General features: G+C 41.9%; 1 protein-coding gene across 15 annotated transcripts in view; it reads right to left on the reverse strand.

Annotated features, from left to right (window-relative positions):
* Nucleotides 1-15,476, reverse strand: part of ptprfa (protein tyrosine phosphatase receptor type Fa) — a 358,380-nt gene that overhangs the window by 290,365 nt on the left and 52,539 nt on the right. For 12 of the 15 annotated variants that reach the window (XM_076874474.1, XM_076874475.1, XM_076874480.1 and 9 more), the window contains one exon: nucleotides 2,342-2,432. The exons of the other annotated variants lie outside the window; for them this stretch is intronic. The gene's annotated coding sequence lies outside the window, so the exon portion shown is untranslated. The remainder of the gene's footprint in view (nucleotides 1-2,341; nucleotides 2,433-15,476) is intronic. 15 annotated transcript variants of the gene reach the window in all.

The following is a 15,476-nucleotide window of genomic DNA, read 5'->3' on the forward strand; positions in this document are numbered from 1 at the left end:
TGAGTTATTTTGGTAGCATCAGGCTTCAGTCAGAGTTCCAACCAGTGTTGCCAACTCCTCAGTAAGGAAAATCGCTATTGGTTGTCCTAAAAGTCGCTAGAAGTCGCTAAATGACGCCATCGCCTAATTTGCATAATTGGTCATGCTAATCTAATTGTAAGCTATGTTGTTGGAGAGAGAAATAACATCGTGGAAGAGACATAACGTGAGTAAAAAATGTCCTAAATGCATTTAGAGTTTATTTAGAGCTACAAATTAAATTTCTTTTAGCAATTATTGTTTTTTTTAATGTCACAATTCCAACCCTGCTCCTTTACCCGGGCTTGGACCGGCAAAAGTGACCCGAAATAGGCGCTCTGGTGGAGTTACTTTGTGTGTGTGTTTATAAGTAGTTTTAAACCTTGTGATCCACAAAACAGCATAAGAGTAAAAGAAGAACTGACTGCGTTACAGCACCCGCTGCTTGTTGAGAGTAAAAGCAATACGCGCTTTCACATCTTTTTTTAGAAAAAAAGTCACTAAGGGGTCTGAAAACTCGCTAAATATAGCGACAAAGTCGCTAAGTTGGCAACACTGGTTCCAACAGATCTTTCATCATAAATAAAACAAAAACAAACTTGAAATTTGTGGTTTAGCTGTGTCAATAATCTCTACGTGTCAAACAAGTCGTTTCATCAGTATGAAACTTTCTGTCCAGTGATTGGTTCCAACTGGACCCAGTTACATTTATTTTCAAAAACTGATTTAATCCTGCAAGCTAATCATTCCCTTCCAGCATGACACAAACAGGTACTTAACATCTCTGTGCTCCACGTCTGTGCATTTTGGGTATTAAAACTTGGAAATCGACATGTCAGCACATGTGAGGGATGATGGAAACCTTGATGTGCAGGGAAGAAGCAGCAGCAGTGTGCTCCAGCGCTAATACTCGCAATCTGAGCCACATGACTGCCACAACAGGCTCCCGTATAATTCTTCTCATGCAGTCAAAAGCACTCCTAATATCCACAGGAATCTAAATGTGTTCATCAGTAGCAATCACCAGCCCCCTCTACAAAACACGCCTGATGATCTATGCTGATGATGTTTTCTAGTGCTTCATAACGCCCACATAGCCCATGGATGTGCCATGCTAGGGGGCCATAATAATGAGGTGATAACAACCCACATGTTTGTTAGAGCTGATGCTGCAGGTTGGCAAAGTCACAGCGAGCTCCACATCTACTCACACCTGTCTAGGCTCTCTGCCCCGACATGAGGGACACGAGGAGCAGCTGCTACAGGAAAGCGTATTCTTTACTGACGTTACTGTACTGATGCTGAAAGCACATCACTGCTTTCAGAGCTGTAACCTATGTGAAGTTATACCTTTAAATAAAATAGGTGTTGTTTTGTTAGCTTGGGATTGATAAGGAAGTCTTTTATTCATGCAAAGGGAGTGTCTGTCAACCAAGTCACTAGCAGAACCGTGACGATTACGATTGGGTTTTCTTTTAGCCATGTATACAGTCTAATACATTTTTGCATTAGTTTTCTGCTATGAGATGGCTAGTAGCCAAACCCTAACCCTACACGGGCCACCACCAGGGGGCAAGAAGCTGAAACATGATGCCAAAGTGGAAGTGGCAAAAACTATAATTAAGGCTGCTTCCAAAGTCAAACTCTGTAGACTCCAGTGTTAAAAAAAAATGTCTATAGCACTCAAAAGTGTATTTACAAAAAATAGTCTCAACCGCCATAAAAAACCTGAGTGGGCTTGTTGTTTTACCCATTTTTGTGGCTCACATTGACAGTTATCAGGACACTGGCAAACAAACTGGTAGAGCTAAGGTTGGATTTTAGCCTTATTTATAAGACGGTACCTTTAAAATCAAGACTTCTACACACACACACACACACACACATATATATATGACTCAGGACAACAGAAAGCGTTTATAGTTTTCTTTTTGAGTCCATTTTAGAATCAGTCTACAGTCGAGCAGGAACGAATTAAGCACCAATCATGAAACAACTAGAGCACAGTCCCACGAGGCTGTTGTCTGCATCAAAGTAAAAGTGCTAGTTTTGCAGCTGATAATCTCAGATTGTTGTTCCAAGTGTCTGACAACATTATAGAAGAGATCCCTAGAGAGATACATCTCACATCAAACAGTGTCTCACTCTGATATCTCGCTGGAGGAGCGTTTTTGCAGGAAGACAACAGGGTAAACATGACAGAGAGGAGAACAGGGAGTGGATCTTACTGGGACCTGAATGATTTAAGAAACAAATAATAGCACATTGTTTAATTGTGGCTACAAAATGATGCATCACAGTGGGGGGAAGTTGCACTGACTACCTTTAGGAGATGCACTGAAGTTGGGGGTAGTGACACTCCTCACCGTGCTGCATAAACTGTGGAGTTTGGAACAACTTTGAATGAGAGGATTCTGAAAACAAACAGAAAAAATCCAACTTTAGATTCAGTTTCCCTCGGGAGAAATGCCTAATTAAAAGCAAAGTGCTCTCAGGAAGGCCAAATAAAGCCTGTGTTTGAGTTCTTTCATGATTTTGTTGAACTTCCTGCTAAACATGAAGGTATAACAGGATGAAATCACAAACAATCGCTCAGAAAATAAAACCCTGAACATGTTTGTGTAGATTTTATTTAAGCACTGCTGCACATACAAACTGTATTTCATAAAGAAACAGCTCCACATATTTTTGCTAAATAGTAATCACTCAAAGCCCAAAAGAGGGAATTTAGGATCCAGGTTGAACAAAAAAGAACTTTAATCCTCTGTTTAAACCCCTTTAAATCTTTCCATTCCTTTAAAATAACACGTCGCTGTTACCAAGACAAAAAACTCCTGCCTTCCTTTATTCTTTATCATCCACTTCACTTAAGCTTCACAAGACAACAAATATATTCAGACTTTTCCACTGATGAATACTGAGGTGCATCTTCCATTGCAGAGGACAGAATAAAATAGTCAGAATGTCAGAAACTGATCTGAGAATGCCGAGGTGTTTAAAAAGGAGAATTTCATAGTTTTCAAGTAACATAATTTAGAAATGTGTCTGCTGTGTGAGGTTTGCGCAGCCAAAATATGAGGTAGTTGTTATAGTGGATGCTAATGAGCCACTCAGCTGTTTCACAGCTGATCAGCTTGTTAAGTCTTGAAAAAACGACCCTGTTTCCAGGTCCAAGCGTCTGCTGCACTGGATCAGGCACTCATCCTTTTAACGTGTTGCATTGCTTCATCGCATGTTTTGCTAGACATGAGACCCCAAAAACTATTCAGCTGTCATGTTAGGCTTCTGTTGGTCTTTCATGTCTATCATAGTTTGTATGAACTCATCGTATGACCCACACACCAAATATTTAATGCTTACTCTCAGGTTAGTTAGGATCAGGACTTTTTCACAGCAAGTAATCCACAAACCGCACTGCAACATACTGATAGCTGTCCTTGTGTTGAGACTGGGGTTATCTCTCCCACGACTGCTCGGCTGAGGTTTTGTGCATCGTCTCCTGCTGTCATGTGATGGCATTTGTCTCTGCTGATACGGGAATCTCAGAATGTACTTTTATCGAGAGCAATTAAACTCTCCTCCAACATCATGCCTGCAATAATATATTTATGTTAGCCTGCTGATAGCTCTGTAAGTAACATGTCATCAAAACTTTGCTCTTTGATAAAGCTTAGGACTGGATCAGGTGACCCTGAACCTTTTCTGCATAAAAGCCTCGGCTGCTGGGTTTCCATGATGCACTGAGTGTTTCTTAGTGTTTCTTAGTGTGTTTATACACACTTTAAACATTTATAATTAAACTTGTTTTTACCTGTTGAAAGGGAGTTTTTCCTCCCCACTGTCACCAAAAGCTTCCTGATAGGAGGGCGTGTGATCGTTGGGCTTTTTTCTTAGTTATTGTAGGGTCTTTACCTTACAGTATAAGTGCCTTGACGCAAAAGTCTTTGTTACCATTTAAATAAAACTGAATTCATTTAGTGGCGATCGTGGCTCAAGAGTTGGGAGTTCGCCTTGTAATCGGAAGGTTGCCGGTTCGAGCCCCTGCTCGGACCGTCTCGGTCGTTGTGTCCTTGGGCAAGACACTTCACCCGTTGCCTACTGGTGGTGGTCAGAGGGCCCGGTGGCGCCAGTGTCCGGCAGCCTTGCCTCTGTCAGTGCGCCCCAGGCTGGCTGTGGCTACAGTGTAGCTGCCATCACCAGTGTGTGGATGTGTTCGTGAATGGGTGGATGACTGGATATGTAAAGCGCTTTGGGGTCCTTAGGGACTAGTAAAGCGCTATATAAATACAGGCCATTTACCATTTAAAGTATGTGTGCTTAATATGTCTGGACATTAAACTACCATAGTACCTGAGAAAACAGCTGACTGATCGCTGAAGGTTGAATTGTCCCTTCTGCTTTTGCAAACTGAGCATTTGGACCCAGAAATGGTAAACAGTCACTCTTGAAAATGAGATTTAACTGCATTAATAAAGGTGAAATGTGGAAAAAAAAAGAATTAAAAAGAATTTAGTAAAGTGAACTTTAAAGCACTTAATTCAAACATACTTCCAACGCTGATATACAAACACAATGTCATTAGTTACCAGGAACAGATGAACCAAAAGCAGGACACTGGTCCAACATAGTAACTAAATTCAGCCTTTGTTAGACCAATAGCAAAAATTCAGGCAGATGAACAAAGGTGCAAACAACACAGACTAGAATAAATAAATCATAATTTAAAAGTGTCACAATAAGAAAACACAAGAGCAGGAATAATGAAAGAGTAAAGGGTTAACAGCAGGTGGAAAACAATCACAGAGGAGGTTAAAGGCACAAAGCAAATTGCTAATAGACACAAAAGAAAATTAACATTCAAAGTAAAAAGGAAGCAACCATAGACTGTGCATGATAACCACCATGTATTAACAAAGTGAGACACAAAGAACTGAAACTACTGCAGTGAATAAAAACGTGACAAGTAAACAGAACAACAAGAATAACCATAAAGCTAAAATACCCAGAAACTCACACACAAGAAACAAAAACACTTATAACTAAACAATAAAATCAAAAGAGGGACAGACCTCAAAAACATAAAAAGAATAAAAAGGTGGCATGACAGGAAATATAATCCAGAAGTGATAAATCATGAAGATCTCAGGTAATTTCAGATGAAAGAACTCAGGCTAACGTTGCTCTGAAACGAACACGTGAAGCATCAACGTATCAAACTAATATTCCGAACCACACTTTGTTTTTCTTCTCGTGAGAATGATCTAATTACTTGTGGGTGAAATCTGATGAAAAATTGAACTGAACTGTCTTACAGAAATGAATTTGAATTTTCTTTAGATCCTGTGTTGTCTCGATGTGTTTTGTCAGTGTACACTTAGCTTCACAGTGACATATGCTAAATGTAAAGTCCTGGTCTTCTGCTTTTTCCATTACTTATCAGCCATAAACATAGACAGGAGATATATAGCCTATTTAGTCTTTTGATTGGGACATCATCTATGCTTTGAGGAGACGTGTTCCCTGTCAGGGTGAGATACCTAAACTAATTGATCAATGGAAAGTGCACAGGATGAGAAAGAGCTTGTAAAGTCAAAGTAACTCTCTGTGAGTGGATGTGGTTGGGATTTAGAGGAGGCAGAGATGGGAGATGCTGTCTTTGATCTCTGATCAAGGCAATGTATTCATCAACTTCTGAAGGTGGTGCAGCACTCAAAAGTTTACTTCCCACTTCTGTTTGTGCTCTTCGATCATCCATCAACACAAGAACGTGCCTATATGAGGCTCATGCAGTATATTTATTTGATTCATGGTTTATGTCTCCCTTTGATGTCAGTGAATCCTAACAAACTGAATCAGCATCACTCAGACGGAGCTTTGTTTACATTTTTACTGTAAACTGGAATCAGTTAACTCCAAAAGTATATCCACACGTGCCAAGAAAGAACTCATTGTGGTCTCAGCCATTACATCCTGGTAATTAATCAAATAATTATTGCTATGCTGATAAGATCTTTATAGAGAGCTCTGACGACTACTGTGTGGTTGTGACTGACAATCCGCTCGTCCCTACCAGGACCCGCACAGGCTTTACAAACCACAAAACCAAAGTTTAATATAAAAGCAGAAAAACATTTATGTTGAAAATGCATCAACGCTGAATAGTGAATAATTGCAATAACTATACAACTAAAAAGAGTAAAGGTAATAGATAAAATGTTTCAGTTACACTTGCTAAGCATTTAATTTCTCTGGGGGCAGCCGCTCCTTTTGTGGACTTTTGTCAACACTATAACACACTTTGAATGGCAGACCCCTCATTTTCATAATTAAGCAGAAATTGAGTTAAAAAAATGTAAAAACACAGAAATTTAGGAAATAAATAGATGGGTGGGCTGCAGAGGAGAACCCAGTACTGGCATACATAAACAGAGACATAAACAGAGACATAAACAGAGACATAAACACTCAATATAAGTCAGATATTATGCAGAACATTTACAAATATTTACTAATCTTGCTGCATTTCATACCATGTTCATTTTTTACTGATATTTAATATTTCATTTGTTGCTGGCTTTTTATCATTATTATCATCTCAGTCTTACAAGAATGCAAACTGTCTTCTAAGCCTGATGTAGCATAAATAGCAATGAGCCCATGTGTGGGCCAGTCTGTAAGCTCTGACTGAGCTCTGAGTTCTGAGTTTTCCCCTGTGCTCCGTATTTTGTCCTGGCTCTGAATGTAGCAGATGGCACCAACAATGGGCTTTAAACCGACCCAAACGAAACCAGCAGGTAGTGTCACACCTTGTAACTTCCATCTTTATAAATACTGTCAGGTACACTCCTCCTTCAAACACCAGCTCTCCAGTCATAGTTTCCGGTGGCACTGCTGTTTGTGTCGTCTTCTTACAATTCAACAACTTTGCAGAAGCTGACAGGAATAATAAGCTCCTCTTTGCTCATTTCCACCAGTCAAAAACATCAGTTAGCTGTTGTATCGAACACTTCCATCTCTTTTACAGAGAATCCCGTTATGATATAAAGGTGGATCGAGCGTATGTTTGAGCATAACTAATAATAATGTCAGTAAAATAACATGAGAGCTGCTTCGTTTCTTCATAGTATTTGGGATTTTTGTTTACTGCTGGTCCAAACTAACTGGACAAGGACAGAAAACTTTTATTCCCAATCTGAAGCAGCTGAGAGAACCCAGACAGGGTCATTGTCCCCATGTTGGTCACATCGCCTCTTGTGATCTGTCGTGGCCGATGTGTCTAACGAGGCAGCCGGCTGAGGGCAGACAGGTAAGAGGAGTGAGCAGCGTGACCAGGAGGCCGACTCCTGTCAAATTAATGTCCTCCACTACGAGCCGCTCGATAAACTTTCCCAACAGCACCTGATGAAGGATGTCTTCCTACTGTTCTCATCGATCTCCCGCTCCAATACAAAACTCATCTTGTTGTTCTAATGTGACACAGCTCAGCCCACCTCCTGGCATGCTCAACCAATCACAAATCGATTTCTGTTTCCATTTCCTGCCTTATATTTAAAACCATTTTTATATCGGATTTACTTATTATGAGTTTGCTTACTGTTGTTATTGCTTTATTTAGCTTATTTATCAGTGATGCTTTGTGCAACATTGTGCCAAGATTTATAGTGTGCGTGTGTGTGTGTGTGTGTGTGTGTGTGTGTGTGTGTGCGTGCGTGCGTGTGTGTGTGTGCGTGTGTGTGTGCGTGCGTGCGTGTGTGTGTGTGTGTGTGTGTGTGTGTGTGCGTGCGTGTGTGTGCGTGTGCGTGCGTGTGTGTGTGGGCGAGAGCGATGCCCTGGCAGTGTTTTCTCCTTGAATCCCTGTGTGTGTTCTCACCAGGCCTGGTAAATGGTCCAACTCCATGTTGAGGTGTGTAAGCAGTCCAGGTATTACTCATGTTGTGGGGACAAACATCAATTTCCATATTTACATTTTGGGGGAGCATCTTCTTTATGGGACAAAAAGCAAAACCCCACGACACAAATCACAGGAGGAAGACTTCTCTTAAGGTTAGAGTGTCCAGGAAATGAATGAAAGCCAATATAAATCCTTCTGAAGTCATAGACACACCCACACACACAAACACACACACAGTTGTGTGTATGTGTGTGATGTCACGGACATGCAGAGTCAGCTGCAATCGTCAACCACGACAGCAACACGCCTCACCATAACCTCAGAGTTTTTCTAAAGAGAATGGAAGACCTGCCAGATGGTGGCAGTAACATCCCCAGAAGCTATCGGCCAACTGGCTTTAAAAACGAGTCAATAACTGTGATTAGTGATTGGATGCTACTGTACAAACAGGACACGGGAAATACACGCTAGTTAGACCTCGCTGTTACTGCGTTGCGCTCAGTTTTGCCTAATTCTTCATGGATCCGATTCAACAAGGTGCTGGAAACATTCATCAGAGATTTTGGTCCCTATTGACATGATACTATTACACTGTGCCAGCTGCACCTCTGTCATGCAGCTCTGTTGTTCCACTGCATCAAGAAGGTAAACAGACCAGTCAGTGTTATCAGTAGGGCTGCACGATTAATCGTTAGAAAATCGCGATCTGGGTGCAGTTCCCCCCTCCAGGGGCAAGGGTACCTAGACCCGGTTCGTAGAGTACGCTTGGGGAGTGTGATCGTGTGTACAGCGTCTCTTTATGTCTGTCTCCACGTTGGTTGAGTGTGGAGTAAGTGCATATGAGAGCATGAGGGTGGGAATGGATGTTTGTGTCTGTGTGTGCCTGTATGTCTGTGTCTATATGTCAGGTTGGGGACATCTCAGGCCCTCCAAGGTTTGGAGGCCTATCTCCCCCTACCACCACTTCCCCTGCCAGTGGCGGACTTCCTCAGGTATCGGTGGGTTGGTGGTTCTTTGTGTGTGGGGGTGGGCGTCCGGGTACACACCGGCTCACTCCTTGACGGCCGCTTATCGGGGCCTGGAGCCTGGGGCTCGCTCGGGCCACTTCGGAGGTGGGGTGCCCCCGGCCTCTCGGCCTGGGGCTCGGTCACTCAGGCACAGCTGGATGTCTGGAGTTTTGATCTCCTCCATACTTGCTTCATACCCTGGAGGACGGGGCTGTGGCCCCCCCACACTCCCTAGCAGATCGTTACATGGAGAAACCTTTGGAATGCAAGCATGCTGATCCACACAGGTATGCACACAGGTGTACACACGGGTATTCACAGACGCGGACTACAGCTTTCTTGGCTGCTGCCTCAAAGCACATTGTGCGCTGTCTATCCTGCGTGCTGCACAATATCGTTTATTATTTAGTATCTACTGATATCTACTGCTAGCTAGTTTATTGTGATGGTGCTGTTTTTTTTTTTACTATGTTGCTCTTTGTTGTTTGCTTTCTCTTCTGGTTTTTTTCTCCATACAGGTGATCCAGGTGTTTTGTTTTTTTGTTGTTTGGTTTTTGTTTGTTTTTTTTGTTTTGTTTTTTCTTCCCCCCCTTCTCACCGTCTCTTCTCCCCTTTGGTTTTCTTTCTCTCCCTCTCTTTCTTTCATTCTTTCTCCCTGTCCTGTCCCGTTTGTAGCAACTGAAAATAAAATAAATTCATAATTAGAATTATGAATCCCGGCATTTTGATTCGGGACGTTCTCTGCATGAAAACAAGCGCTCACTCTTCCTGCTCAACAAATGACAAGGGCGGAGCCTTATACCACGTGGTACAGAAGCTGTGCCGTGTGATGCTAAAATTAGCAGGAAAAAACCACGGAGAGCACGTCAGGGATGACGAGAAAGTGACAGGAGAAAATCCGTCCCGGTCAACCACCCAAACATCAATAACGGGAACCTTATACAGCGCTTCCCTATACCCGTCGAACTCCCGCAGGCACAAAGACATTACGGAGGCTATCACTTATCACCTGACCAAAGATATGGCTCCATCAACACTGTGCAAAACGAGGGATTTAGGAAAATGATCAACACCCTAGACAAACGCTGCACAGTGCCGTCCCGCAACTATTTTTCTATTGTTGCACTACCTGCTCTATACACGCAGCGTCGAGCAACGGTGGAGACGGAATTTCAAGCAGTACAACATTTTGCAGCAACAACAAAATGTGAGACATTTGTTGTTTTTATGTTTATTTATTGTTTTTATGTTCAGTCTCAACTGTTACGAAGTTGATGTGCAGTTAATATGTGCAATAAATATTTATACTGGAAAAGAAAATTGTGAGAGAATTGTGATCTCAATTCTAAGCCAAAAAATCGTGATTCTCATTTTATGCAAAATCGTGCAGCCCTAGTTATCAGTCTTCTTTGGTGAGCCAATGTGAACTTTAGCCTCACTTTCCTGTTTTTAGCCAATAGCAGCAAAGCCTGCTGTAGTAGATAGAGTGATTCTGTGAATCAGCAGTTTCTTAAACTGACTAAACACACTGTGTTGAACTGACAACCATCACAGATGCAACCTCATTTAAACCACCTTTCTACCCCACGCTGAAACTCGGGTGACAACATGTCTAAATGCACTGACTGAGGCCGTGCATGTTGGCTTCAACAAGCAGTTAAACAGATAAGTCTGACAAAGTTTTACTAATGATTGTATGTGAAGCCAAAGACTTCTGCAACGATTTATAATTCCTGCCTAGAACTCTTCACAAAATAACAGAAAATGAGCTGAGTTGTAATCTGCTATTGTAAAGCTGGCCCATAAGTCTGGAACAAGTATACACTGTCATTGCATAGTAGGATCAGGTGTATTCTTCAAAGCACAGCTGAGTAGTCATCAGCGAATATCAGAGGTGTGGACTCGAGTCACATGACTTGGACTCGAGTCAGACTCGAGTCATTAATTTTATGACTTTAGACTTGACTTGAAAAAATGTTCTAAGACTTGTGACTTGACTTGGACTTTTACACCAATGACTTGGGACTTGAATTGGACTTGAACCAGTTTACTTGAAAAGACTTGATATTTTACCCCAAATATAAAATTTAACATGCATATTATATAGAGATTGAAAATGTGACGTCATTCACGGGTAGAACCGCAAAGGATTCTGGGAACTCGTGGCAAGCGGTACTAGCGCACGCAGGCTTTCAATTAAAATCAGTTATACAGCGATAAAAAGAAACACAAAATTGTCAAGAAGCTGTTGTATTATTAACTGCAATAGCCGGTCGCATGACAGCCACGGGAAGCCGACGGGTAAAGAGATCGGTTGTTATCGGATTACGTCGTGGAAGAGAAATTGTTCGAGCCATGTTTCCGAAGTAACAAAGAGGCGACTGGATTGCAGCCATTCAAAGATCAAATATAACGTCCTAGAACACTCCAGCTCACAGGTTAGTCTGCTCCAAGCATTTACACAAAGGTCAGTCTGCTGTTGTAGTTAATGCGTCATTTTCATAACATAATTGGTGATATAGGTTACAAGCAAGTCTGGCGCTGAACAGAAATTGTCGCGCTATGCTCCTTTGTTTATTGTGCATAAATAGTGAATTGTCCTGACACAATATTGCGTTTCGCTTCTGTTATTATGGTACACTGACAAAAACATATACTTTTATTCACAGGATAAAACAGGGTTTTTGTATCACTAATTGCCCAGTACGATTACAGCATACAGTATTATTGTCACTGCTACATTTCTGTAACGCGTACCAGAAATTATTTCCACTACTAATTAATTACCGTTGAGCTCAAAGGTCCTATTAATAAACTGTTAAGGAATGTGTATTTATGACGACGATTTGTGAGACTGGTAAACTTATGATACGTACGATGGTCTTTCGTTCTACACGGTGCATTTCAAGGTCCTGTACCCATCCGTCGGTAAACTGTACCTGGGCTTGTTGCAGTGACCGGAAGTTACTAAACTTCACGAGTGTATGCGCTCACTCCAAGAACCGTATGATTATAAATATGCATATAAATATGCTAAGATGAGATAGCTGACTTCATCTAACTAGCAAATGTTGTCCAGGCTACGTTGGTGATGCAGTTTTTTTTAATGTGTATGATATTTTTGTCATGCGATTTTAAAGCTGGTCCTACAACCGCATCCAAGAATAACATGCAGCTTATCTCAGAACTGTCGGTGAAAATTATTCTTGGAGCTAGGTTTAATTGAGCTGCATTTTAAAGAGGTGCAATTTCACAATTTGTGTATATTTTCTAAGTTCACTATTTTGTCATGTGTTGAGAAAAACACAGATTTTAAAATTACATGGTCTAATATTTACATTTAGCATAACTGCAACATGCTTTTTTTCGTTTTTTTTTTTTTAAAGACTCGAAAGGACTTGAAATTCAAAGTTTCAGACTTGTGACTTGACTCGGACTTTTACACCAGTGACTTGAGACTCGACTCTGATTTGCCTGACATTACTTGAGACTTGACTTGAGACTTGAGGATAAAGACTTGAGACTTACTTGAGACTTGCAAAACAATGACTTGGTCCCACCTCTGGCGAATATTAACAAATAATATTTCTTATACTTGAAATACCAATCTCAAATGGATTGCTGATAGAAGTCAGGTATGGACATCACCTCCAGATATTGACTACAGAGGGGTAACACTTTCTCAATGAGTTTATGGTCTCAGTTGTTGATTTTAAGTCTGAATCAAATAGGATGCTCATTTTGTAAATTATAGTACAAGTTAGAGCACATGAGCACACAGAATATGCTTTAGGGTTTGGCAACCTGATAATTGACAGGCTAGTGTAGGATCTGCAGTGAGGCTGTGTGGTCTGTTGTGCTGAAAATTAAATGTAAAAAAAACAAAACAAAAAAAAGTACCTGCCAATTTACTGGCTCTACATTTGTACTCTCACCTATGCCTCAGGGCAAACCTGGGATATACTGGAAGGATTATTTGGACCACTGTGCCAGCAACACAACACATGGATGGATGGATGGATGGATGGATGGATGGATGGATGGATGGGTGGTTGAATGGTTGGATGAATGGATGGATGGATGGATGGATGGATGGATGGATGGATGGATGGTGGATGGATGGATGGATGGTTGGATGGGTGGATGGATGGATGGATGGATGGATGGATGGATGGATGGATGGATGGATGGATGGATGGTTGGATGGATGGATGGTTGGATGAATGGATGGATGGATGGATGGATGGATGGATGGATGGATGGATGGTTGTATGGATGGATGGTTGGATGAATGGATGGATGGATGGATGGATGGATGGATGGATGGTTGGATGGATGAATGGATGGATGGATGGATGGTTGTATGGATGGATGGATGGATGGTTGGATGGATGGTTGTATGGATGGATGGATGGATGGTTGGATGAATGGATGGATGGTTGGATGAATGGATGGATGGATGGATGGATGGATGGATAGTTGTATGGATGGATGGATGGATGGTTGGATGAATGGATGGATGGTTGTATGGATGGATGATGGATGGTTGGATGAATGAATGGATGGATGGATGGATGGATGGATGGATGGATGGATGGATGGATAGTTGTATGGATGGATGGATGGATGGTTGGATGAATGGATGGATGGTTGTATGGATGGATGGATGGATGGATGGATGGATGAATGGATGGATGAATGTATGGTTGGATGAATGGATGGATGGATGGATGGTTGGATGAATGGATGGATGGATGGATGGATGGATGGATGGATGGATGGATGGATGGTTGGATGAATGGATGGATGGATGGATGGTTGGATGAATGGATGGATGGATGGATGGATGGATGGATGGATGGATGGATGGATGGTTGGATGAATGGATGGATGGATGGATGGATGGATGGATAGTTGTATGGATGGATGGATGGATGGTTGGATGAATGGATGGATGGTTGTATGGATGGATGGATGGATGGATGGATGGATGAATGGATGGATGAATGTATGGTTGGATGAATGGATGGATGGATGGATGGTTGGATGAATGGATGGATGGATGGATGGATGGATGGATGGATGGATGGATGGATGGTTGGATGAATGGATGGATGAATGGATGGATGAATGTATGGTTGGATGAATGGATGGATGGATGGTGGATGGATGGATGCCTTCTGATTGACAAGTTACCACCAACATGAATTTACAACGTCCGTAGGTTCTCCAGTCTGATCCAGACAGTGACTAACAAAAGTCAAGAGCACTTCAGAGACTCATGGATGACACCACGATGGCTGTATGTTTAATATGCAGTCTGTGTGCTTGCTGTGTGTCTAGGAGTTTTTCTTCTGTAACAAATAAAGGCTGGTTTGCAGTTTCACAGATTGCTGTTGAGCCTCTGTCAGTGACTCTGCAAATATTTCACGTTAAATGTTTCCCAGAATGGTGATAGGGTTTTAATGTGACAAATGCTGGAACTGCTGCTTTTCATTGATTGAGAATAAATGTGACTGGAAACAAGTTTTCTACCACAGCAACAAAGAGAAAGTGAGAGCAGCAGAACTATGTGTACAACGTGAGTCATCCAAACAACAAGTAAACAGAGGAAAACATCGAAGCAGCTCCAGATATCATATGAGGAAGATAAACCTAATGGATGGACACAGTTTGAGCTTCTACAAGTCTGAACCCTGAGTCATGTTGGCACATGTCAGTTCAGTGGAAGTTTAGTCTTCTTAGACTAAGCTTGTCAAATTGAATTAAATATAGTTTTTTTCATTTCTTTTTGCTAGGAGGAGTTAAAGTATTTAGTCCACCAACATTTCAGACTGGTCTAACAATTTACTTTAGCACGAGGGTTTCACCTTCACCTCCAGTAGTACTGTGAGGCACTCCGGAGTCACTAACTCATACTTTTGACAAATATCTAGGACTGCCTTCCTGGACTTGCATATTGTCAGAAACAGGAATAGTTAGGATACCAGCTATAGTTCATGCATGCAATTATCGGGCTGTCCTTAAACACCTCAGGTGATCTGCAATCCTGCAGCAAGAGTGCAAACAGGAACTAGAAAGAGACATTTCCCCACTTCTCTCATTGGTTCCCTGTTAAATTCTGTGAAATTTAAAATCCTTCTCCTCAGAAAAACAAGATCAAGATCAAAGTAGCACGGAGAGAGGTTAGCCAACTAACGGAGTTGCAGAAAGGTGCGACGAATAAGGTGCCTAAGAAATACAGCAAGCTGTCCATACCTGAGGCCTTGGAAACTGCCAAGCAAAGACTCACAGCCTTGGCCAGCCGCTTGAGGAGGTACACCAGAGAGATAGAAGGCAGGAGAATAAACCAGCTGTTCTCCACAGAACCAGCAAAGGTGTACTCTCAGTGGCAAGGGAACAATAAGAGAACAGCACCACCAAGGCTGGAGACGGAGCAATACTGGAAGAGCATATGGGAGAAGGATGCAACCCATAACGGCAATGCTCAGTGGCTAGAGGATCTGAGGGCAGACCACAGTGACCTCCCTGAACAGGGTCCAGTAACCATCACAGTGGCA

Source organism: Maylandia zebra, linkage group LG15, assembly GCF_041146795.1.
Source record: "Maylandia zebra isolate NMK-2024a linkage group LG15, Mzebra_GT3a, whole genome shotgun sequence".
Classification (NCBI taxonomy): domain Eukaryota; kingdom Metazoa; phylum Chordata; class Actinopteri; order Cichliformes; family Cichlidae; genus Maylandia; species Maylandia zebra.